Genomic DNA, 11,321 nt, shown 5'->3' with positions numbered 1-11,321 from the left:
GCAAAAAAGTGATTAAAAAATAGAGGGACACAGAATGAAAACCCAAGATCCACACCATAAAGAAAGGAATCAAGATATTTAAATACCCCTTTTCTCCTCAGACACGTTAAGCTCCCGTAGCTCAGTGGCACCGCCTCTGACTGGGAACCAGCGGCCGTGAGTTCGAGGCTCGCGATGCCAAGCGTGAAAGTGTCACGCGTAGGTGCCGTTGACATTTTTTTTTTTTTTTTATATATATCTTTTCGATTTTCATTTGATTTTGTATCACGACAATAATACAAAAAATTGATAATAATAATGATGATGATAATAGCAGTAATGAGAACAGTCATATTAACTATAATAATAATAATGATAAGAAGATGAAGAAGAAGAATGATAACAATGATAATGATAATAACAAAACAACAATAATAATAGCATCATGATAATGATGCTGATAATGATAATGATTTTAATATTGATAGTAATAATAATGATAATAGTAATAATATCAACAAAAAATCTGATGATAATGATAACGATAATAATTATATCATAAAACAAAAATGGTAATGATGATAATTATTAGTATGATAATGATAATAATCGTAATGATAATACTGAGTATAATGACAATAATAATAAAATGATAATAGTAGTAGTAGTAGTAATAATAATAACAATAATAATAATGATGATGATGATGATGATGATGAAATAATAATAACAATAATAAGGATGATAATAATAATGATATATAGATAGTAATAATAACTAAAATACTATAGATAATAATTATAACAATGATGATAATGACCATAATATTAATATTAATCATCATGGTGATGAAAATGATGACAACCATAATTATAACAATGACAATAATAATAATATTCATAATGATAGTAATAATGATACTACAACTACTAATCATAATGATAATAACATTAACAATAATGATGATAATAACAAAAATTAGAAAAATAATTATTATGATTATCATTATTATTACAATTATTGTTTTTTCATTATTAAAGTCAATGATAATAATACTAACAGTAATAATAATTATCATAATAATAATATTAATGATGATAATAATAATTATTATTATTATCATTATTATTATCATTATAATAACAATAGTAACAGTGATATTAAATATTATAACAATAATAATAGTAATAATGATAAATCATAAAGATGAACAATAATGAAAATGATATTAATAATGATAATGACAATGATAATAATGGTTATGATAATAATGATAATATAAATAATAACAATGATGATAATGGTTTTAATAATAGTAATGATAATAATGATAATAAGAAGAAGGCTAATGAGAATGATAATCATAATAATGACAACGATAGTAAAAATAATAATTATTATTATAATCTTTATCATAGTAATAATTCTAAGACTATTGTCACAATGCCAATGAAAATAATAACGATAATAATCATAATACTACTAATAATAATAATCTATTAATTAAATGTGTCATTTTTGAGACCATTCCTGAGGCTTGGTCTATATAATCATCTGCTTATCAATAGCAGTTTCCTTTTTATTTTAGTTTAGCAACAAATACGGCTAAGAGGGATAGATAATAAATCAGGAGAATAAATCAGGTGTTCCGCATGAAAGGATGATTATAATAAAGACAACTGTGGAATGCTTAAGATAAACGAGACAATTATTTATACACACAAACACAGAGACACGTATATGCTTATGTATACACACAAACACAAATACACTCAAACACAAACACACACACACACACACACACACACACACAAACACAAACACAAACACAAACACAAACACAAACACACACACACACACACACACACACACACACACACACACACACACACACACACACACAAACACACACACACACACACACACACACACACACACACACACACACACACACGCACGTACATACACACACACATGTATATATATATATATATATATATATATATATATATATCCATATATCTATCTTATCTATATCCATATATCTGTATAAGTAATTGGGGAGGGAAGGATGGACGAAAAGAGAGAGGAGAGAGGGAGAGAGGAAGAGAAAGAGGGAGTGTGGGAGAGAAAGGAAAAGAGTGGATACATATTTTTTTCTTCTTCTTCTTTACATCACATGGATGACCCATTAGATACAAATCATAGAAACCATATTATAACACTGTAAAATAGAATCTCCTAAATCGGCACTTAAAAGAAGAGAATGATAACCCAAGATCCATACCATAAAGATATTTAACCCAGTCGCCCCGGATTTATGTTCAGTCCCCTGTAGTTTTTTTGTGTGAATTTTCTTACATACAGATGGCTCTCCATGTGCTCAGCCGGCAAGGAGTCTATCAGTAGGCCCTAGTGACCGATCCTGATTTCCCCTTTCCTTGAATTGGCGAGAAAATGTGTTTTTCTTTTTAATACAGTTGACAACACTACTGTTATTATTGTTATTGATGTTATTATTATTAAATTGTTATTAAAATCTCGATAACATTTAAGACAATGAAATAAGAGACCCTTTCCAAAATTAGAGGAAAAGGATAAACAGGCGAGATAGGTAAGACTAATAACTGACTCCTTGGTGACTACGCACTTGTAGAGCCATCTGTGTGTAAATACAATAAATAAACCTGTATTATGCTGGGCATGGCATGTATTCTTGCCATACGTGGCGGTTGGGTTAATAAATACTCCCTTTTTCCCAATTGATATTAAGCTCCCGTAGCTCAGTGGCACCGCCTCTGACTCGGAATCAGCGGCTGTGAGATCGAGGCTCGCGATGCCAAGCGTGAAGTGTCACGCGTAGGCGCCGTTGGCATTTTTTTTTTTTTTTTGTATTATTATTTACTCTTTTCGATTTTCTTAGTAATAATAATGACAATAATTATAACAACAACAATAATAATGTTTATGACAAAAATACTGAGAGTGGTAATAATAATAACAATAACAATAATAATAATAATAATAATAATAATAATAATAATAATAATAATAATAATAATAATAATAATAATAATAATAATAATAATAATAATAATAATAACAACAACAACAACAACAACAGCCACAATAATAATGATAATGACAATATTGATTATTAAAAAATATAAACAGGTTAGAAGAATAAGTGCTGTTGTTTTTTTCTTTTTTAATGACATGATTGCGCATGCGCTTTTCCCGATTCCTTTTTTTCTTGTTATTTCAAATGACGTCACAGAATAATCAAATGACGACACAGAATAATCTAAAAATCCGTGAAAATCCGGAAACTAAAAGAAAAGAGAACAAAGGAGGCAGTGGAAAACGGATAACGAGAAATAGAAAAGAAATAACACGAAAAAAAAAAAAAGCTCAGCGTTTATAGGGTTTCTAGGATTACCCTATAAAGGACTAAAGAATCGAATGGGATTGCCTTCGATCTCGATCTATGATTTTTTTTTTTTTTTAATTCTATCTGCTGCATATTCTTCAGTGACATATAATTACTCATTTATTTAGGCTCGTAATTCATTCACGATTATTCATCTATATATTTTCTTCACTTAATTTTTATATATATTCTATTTATTAATTTAGGTATCGATTAACTGATTTACTTATCTGCCTATATACCTATTTATCTTTTTTTTCTTTTCTTTTCTTTCCCTTTCTTTTCAAAACGAATGACCCATTTATCTCTAACTTGAAACACTTCCTCTACGTCCTTTGTTTATCAGGATTACCTTTATTTATTCATTTATTTGTAATGTTTCTTCCTAAATCACTTATTCCTAGTAGGGGGATAGAGAGGATAGGTCAGGCGCTCGGAATGGAGAGAAAAATTAAAAATATCTATAAAAATGTCATGGAATGGCTTATGATCGGAGACAAAGTCATGAGATGGTTTATGATAAACTCAAAGTGCTGACGCTGTTGTAATGATAATAATGATGATAATGATATAATAATATTGATATTGATATTGATAATGATGATAATTATGATGATGATAATAATAATAATAATGATATAATAATATTGATATTGATATTGATAATGATAATGATAATAACTATGATAATAATAATAATGGTAATAATAATATAATGATATTGATATTGATATTGATAATAATCATAATGATAATAGAGATAATAATTATGATGATGATAATAACAATGATGATAATGATAAAAGGCGAAAAATGTAAATAAATCGCATTATCGCTCACGTAACACACCGGATCACTGCCTCGCGTTCGGGACTGTGAAGAGCAGTCGCCGTGGCATCGTGTTTGCGAATCTCTCTTTTCGAGAAACTTTTTCTGGTTTGTTGTGACCCAAATATTTTTGGCAGAGAGAGTGGATGGGAGGTAGGGAGGGAGAGAGAGAAGGAGGAGGGAGGGAGAGAAGGAGAGAGGGAGGAAGGAAGGCGGGGAGGGAGAGAGGGAGGGAGAAGGTGAGAAGGAGAAAAGAGAGGGAGGGAGAAGGAGAAAAGAGAGGGAGGGAGGGAGATAGATAGAGAGGGGGGAAAGTGAGAAAGAGTAAAAGGAACAAAGCGATCGAGAGAGGATGAAGGGGAGAGAAAAAGATAGAGCAACGAAATATGTTTTTTTGATGTCACAGGAATGACGTAATACAAACGGGTCTCAAAAAAACAACTGACAGGGAGTGATCGCGCTGACTTCTTTAATCAATTTGCTGATAAAATAGAGCATAAACGCAGTCCTCTCTGGTGCAACACACATTACAAAACAGAATCTCCCAATTCGACCACTAAAGAAGAGAATGATAACCCAAGATCCACACCATAGAGAAAGGAAACAAGATATTTAAATACTCCCTTTTCTCCCTAATATCGTTAAGCTCCCGTAGCTCAGTGGCACCGCCTCTGACTCGGGATCAGCGGCCGTGAGTTCGAGGCTCGCGATGCCAAGCGTGAGAGTGTCACGCGTAGGCCCCGTTGACATTTTTGCTCACGGCGGCTCAAAAATAATGCAAATGACAGCGTTGATTGTAATGATAATAATATTAACTTAAATGATAGTAATAATAAAAAAAATCATAATAATAGTGTATAATGATTTTTAGAAATAATACAAATGATAACAATAATAAAAATGATATTGATAATGATGATGATAATGATGATAATAGCAATAAAAGTAACAATATATGAAAATTATAATAATTATAATAACGGCAATAATGATAATGATAATAGCAATAATAACATTAATAATGATTATTATTATTATTATATTAATAACAATTATAATAATAATAATAATGTGATAATAAAAATTTAAAAAATATAAGTGTTCTTCTATCGTGTTTTTTTACAAGATTCCGCATGCGCTTTCTCCGTTTCATTTTTTTTTTTTTTTTTTTTTTTTATTAAATGACGTCAGACACAAACCAGTCCCAAAATCCGTGAAAAGTCCAGAGCGAAATATAGTCACGGAATCTACAAGAAAAGAGGAGACAGCAGGAATCGGATAACGTGAAATAGAAGAAAGAAATAACACAAAAAAGGAAAAAGAAGAAACGAATAGGACTGCCTTCGAACTCGATTCCTTTAGTTTATTAATGATTTTATTATTTCATCTGCCATATATTATTATTATTATTATTTATTCCGGCTTTACATATTTCTTGTTTATCCATTTATTCATTCACAATTTTTTATCTAGATATGTATTTTCTTTACTTATTTTCCAATATCTTCATTAATATCAATATTTTCCAATATCTTCATCAATATCAATATCTTATTCTCCAATATCTTCATTTAGTTATCGATAAATTCATTGAACTATCTATCTATGTATTTATCTATTTATCTTTTTCTTTTACCATCATCTGTTTATCAGTATTACTTTTATTTATTTATTTGTAATGTTCTTTCCAAAAACATCTTTTTTTTTAGCAATAACGACAATCAGGGAGAGAAAAAGATAAGATATCCGTAAAAATGTCGTGGAATGGCTTATGATGATGAAAGAGAGGTGGGGAAAGTGAAGAAAAAAACATATGGGAGAGAACAAAAGGGAGGAAGAGAGATAAATAGAGAGAGGGGAGAGAGAGAAGAGAGAGAGATACAGCTTGCCTTCAGGAAATATACAAGAAGCTCGACCGGAACGGAAAGGGTATCAAAATAGAGAACGAACACCTGAGTAATCTAAAATTTGCAGACGATATTGTTCTCTTCAGCGAGTCAGCAAATGCACTGCAACAATTAATGATCTGAATAGAGAAATTCTGAACGTTGGACTTGAGTCAAAGAGGAAAAAGACGGAGGTCATGTTCAACAGTAGAGTTCAGTTCGAACAGACACACGTACAAGGCGAAGCGCCTCTAGGGAAGACGAAATTCAACAGAGAGTTTAACAGAGAGAGGGGGGGGGGGAGACTGAGCTAGGAGAGAGAGAGAGAGAGAGAGAGAGAGAGAGAGAGAGAGAGAGAGAGAGAGAAATAGATAGGAGAGAGAGAGAGCGAATGAGAGAAAGATAAGAAGAAAGAGAAAGAGAGAGGGATCAGATGATGAGTGAGAGAGAGAGAGAGACTGAGCTAGAGAGAGAGAGAGAGAGAGAGAGAGAATGAGAGAGAGATAGGAAGAAAGAGAAAGAGAGAGGAATTAGAGGATGAGTGAGAGAGAGAGAAAAACAAATTTTATTTTCATTATCACAGGAATATCCCCTGTCAGCCAACAAGACTAACAAGGAATTCAAAATCCATATCAATAAACAAAATAAATAAGATATTTAAATACTCTTTTTTTCCCAATAGACATTAATCTCCCGTAGCTCAGTGGCACCGCCTCTGACTCGGGATCAGCGGCCGTGAGATCGAGGCTCGCGATGCCAAGCGTGAAAGTGTCACGCGTAGGCGCCGTTGACAGTTTTCGAGTTTCTTCTAATTTTGTATCACGGCAGCTTCTATAAATTATAATACTAATGACAAAGGTAATTATGATCATATTGATAATGGTAATGGTAATGATAATTATATCCGTAAAACTAATAATGATAAAAATAATAAAAAATTAATATCAATGATAATGCTGATTGTATTAATAACAGCGATAAACAGAATAATAGGAACTAAATTAATAAGAATAAGAATAATAACACAGTATTAATGATGATAAAGAATGAACACAACAACAATGATAACAATAACTACAATAATAATGATAATAATAACAACAATAATAATGATAATGATAATAATAATGATGATAATAACAATAACAATAACAATGCATAATAATAATTATTATTATGATAATTCAGAAAATGATAATAGCAATACTAATAATGAAAAGGACAACGTTGATATTAAAACCAACGATAATGAAACCAATATTAACAATAGCAAATGTTTTTTCCTTAACAATGTCGGTTCAAAAATGACAAAGCGAAGCATGACGTCATTACAAAGTCGTTCTTCCCGACTCCTTTTATTTCTATTTTAATTAAATGACGTAATACGCAGAATAATCGAAAAATCGGCGTAAAGTATAAAAGGAAATTAAAAGCAAATAGCAGAAAAGGAACAGCGTGAATCAGAAGACGTTTTATTGAAAGATAAAAAAAAAATGTCTTGTGCTTCTGGAATTCCTGTTGTTAAGAATCGAATATTTTCGGTCTCGATTTCCGTAGTCCATTTATGATTATTTGTTTTTATCTTATCTTATTCTTCATTAGTTATATATTTACTTGTTTACTTTCTAATTAATTTATCTATTCATTCATGTATATCTTTTATCTTTTTTTTATTTTCAATATATTTATATTTTTATTCGTTGATCTATCTGCATACTTACTTATTTTTAAACTCATTCATTCATTTATCCATTTATTTATTAATCTATTCGTTTATCTACCTATCTACCTATCTACCTATGTATGCATGTGTATGTATGTATATATATTTACATTTAAATAAATATATATGTATATATATATATACTTATACATATATATGTGTGTGTGTGTGTGTGTGTGTGTGTGTGTGTGTGTGTGTGTGTGTGTGTGTGTGCCTGTGTGTGTATATGTGTGTGTGTGTATGTATATATATATATATATATATATATATATATATATATAATGATGAATGATTTGGGAGCGAGAGGGTGGGAGAGAGAAGGAGAAGGAGAGAGAGTTGGAAAGAGAGAAAGACAGAGAGAGGGTGAGAAAGAGAAAGAGAGAGAGAACACATATATTTTTCTTTTTTATATCACATCGATTTCCTTCTGATTTTGTATCACGGCAACTTTAAAAAATGGTAATGATAATGACAATGATGGTGATAATAACAATGATGATCATAATAAGGATAGTAATAAAAATGAAGATAAAAAAGATAATACAAATAATAATAAAATAAAGTAATAGTAATATTAATGATCGTAATAATAATTACAATAATGCTGATAATAATAATGATGATTATGACAATGGCAATGATAATAATAATAAAATAATAATAATAAGAGTAATAATAATGATAATAATAATTATAATAATAATAGTAATAATAATAATAATAATAATAATAATAATAATAATAATAATAATAATAATAATAATAATAATAATAATGATAATAATGATAAATGTTATATTAATATTAATGGTAATAACAATAATAAAGATAACAACAACAATAATTATAATAACAATGATAATGATAACAATAGAAATAATGACGATTGTGTCTCTTCGGAACTGAACACGCGATGCTCTTCCTCGATTCCTTCTATCAATTACTTCCATTTAAGACGCAAAATAATTCTAAAATCTGAGAAAAGGCCGGAGGGAAATGTGGACACGGAAACTTAAAGGAAACGAGAGGAAAAGGGAGACAGCGGGAAGGAAATAACTAGAGAATAGAAGGGAAAAAATGCGCAGCGAGAGAGAGAGAGAGAGAGAAAAAAAAAAAGAGAGAAAGAGAGAGAGAGAGAGAGAGAGAAGGGGGGAGGGGGGAGGGAGAGAGAGAGGAGGGAGAGATAGGGGGAGAGAGAGAGAGAGAGAGAGAGAGAGAGAGAGAGAGAGAGAGAGAGAGAGAGAGAGAGAGAGAGAGAGAGAGAGAGAGAGAGAGAGAGAGAGAGAGAGAGAGAGAGAGAGAGAGAGGAAGAGAGAGAGAGAGAGAGAGAGAATGTGTAAGAGAGAGAGAGAGAGAATGTGTAAGAGAGAGAGAAAGAAAGAATTCTGGAATTTTTGTTGTTACCGTTTAAGTGAATTAAGAATCGAATTAGGTTATATTTTGTCTTGATTTCCTTTACTCATTTATGATTGTTTCATTTCATCTGACGTTTATTTTTCAATGCTACATAAATTTACTTTTATATTTTGGCTCATCAAATTTTCTTATTTATTCACATTTTCATATGTTTCTTTCTTTCTTTTTGTCTCTTTATATTTTTTCCCTTATTTTTTTATCTTTATTAATTATCGATTAAATTATCTAATTATTTATTCATCATTTTTTGTAGCTTTGTAGAACGATTGACCTTTTGACCTTTAACTTGTAGCTCACATTTTGCAACACTTCTTTTACATTATCATTTTACATTCTACATTTTATCTATTCATTCATTTATTTGTAATGTTATTTCCAAAATCAATTATTCGTAACAGTAACTACAGTCAAGGAAACAGAGAGGATAGATCATGCGTTCGGAATGAAGAGAAAAAAATTAAAAAAAAAAGTGGATAATGATAATAATAATCATAACGATAATGATAATGATCTTAACAGTAATAATAATGATAAAAGGGGAAACATACAAATCGCATTATCGTTTATGTAACACAAGGACTATTGATCAATGACTTGCGTTCGGGATTGTGAAGAGCAATCGCCTAGGGCCTCGTGTTTGCGAATCTTTTTTCGATAATTATTTTTCTGGTTTGTTGTGGCCCAAATATTTTTAAATTTAGCAGAATCATTGGGAGGGAGGGAGGGAGAGAGGGAGGGAGGGAGAGAGAGAGGGAGGGAGGGAGAGAGGAGGGAGAGAGGAGAGAGAGAGGAGAGAGAAAGGGAGGGAGGGAGAGAGGAGGGAGAGAGGAGGGAGAGAGGGAGGGAAGGAGTGAGGGAGGGAGGGAGTGAGGGAGGGAGGGAGAGAAAGAGAGAGAGAGAGAGACGGAGGGAGAGAGAGAGGGAGGGAGATAGAGAGGGAGAAAGTGAGAAAGAGTATGAGAGAGATCCAAGGAATAGAGAGAGGATGAAGGGAAGTGAAAAAGAGAAAACAATGAAGTATTTATTTGATGTCACAGGAATGAAGTATCACATACGATTCTCAAAAACCAACCGCACTGACTTCTTTAATCAATTTTCTGATAAACAGACATTATAAAATAGAACCTCCCAATTCGACCACAAAAGAAGAGAAAGATAACCCAAGATCCACACCATAGAGAAAGGAAACAAGATATTTAAATACTCCCTTTTTCCCAACAGATATTAAGCTTCCGTAGCTCAGTGGCACCGTCTCTGACTCGGAATCAGCGGCCGTGAGTTCGAGGCTCGCGATGCCAAGCGTGGAAGTGTCACGCGTAGGCGCCGTTGACATTTTTTTTGTTTTTTTGTTGTTTTACTCTTTTCGATTTTCTTTTGATTTTGTATCATGACAATAATAGTAATATTGATAATAATAATAATGATGATGTTAATAACAGTAATGAGAACAGTCATAATAACTATAATAATAATAAGAATAAGAAGAAGAATAAGAAGAATGATAATAAAACAATAATAATAACATTATGATAATGATGATGATAATGATTTTAATATTGATAGTAATAATAATGATAATAGCAATAATAATGATAATAGTAATAATAATTTTTTTTTCTGTTACCGGTAGCTTAAAGATAATGATGCTGACAGCATTTCGTCTTTTTCTTATTTTTCAGATGTCGTTGAAGGACCAATGAGCGGTCATGTCATTTTCTATGATTATTTCTGTGTAGTCCTCTGGAACGTATGGTGAAGTTCAACGGTTAGCATGAATTTCTTTATAATATGTATTTGTACTTTAATATTAGAGTGCGTTAATTAAAAGGAGAATAATTTATAATTTCAATAACTTGTATTCCATCTCCCTGCCTCTAAAACAGCCTCCAGACATCGTGGCATCGATACCACTAGACCTGTCGCCATTTTTAGTCTTTCATCGCCCAAATATGCCCACACATGCTCGATGGCAAATAAACCTGGTGATTTATATATGGCAACATAACAATCTCTGGGTAATGCCGAAACCACGCCTTCGTGTTTGCTGTGTGGACTGTGG

Source organism: Penaeus chinensis, chromosome 27 (assembly GCF_019202785.1).
Source record: "Penaeus chinensis breed Huanghai No. 1 chromosome 27, ASM1920278v2, whole genome shotgun sequence".
Lineage (NCBI taxonomy): Eukaryota > Metazoa > Arthropoda > Malacostraca > Decapoda > Penaeidae > Penaeus > Penaeus chinensis.
Note: the sequence above shows the minus strand (reverse complement) of the source record.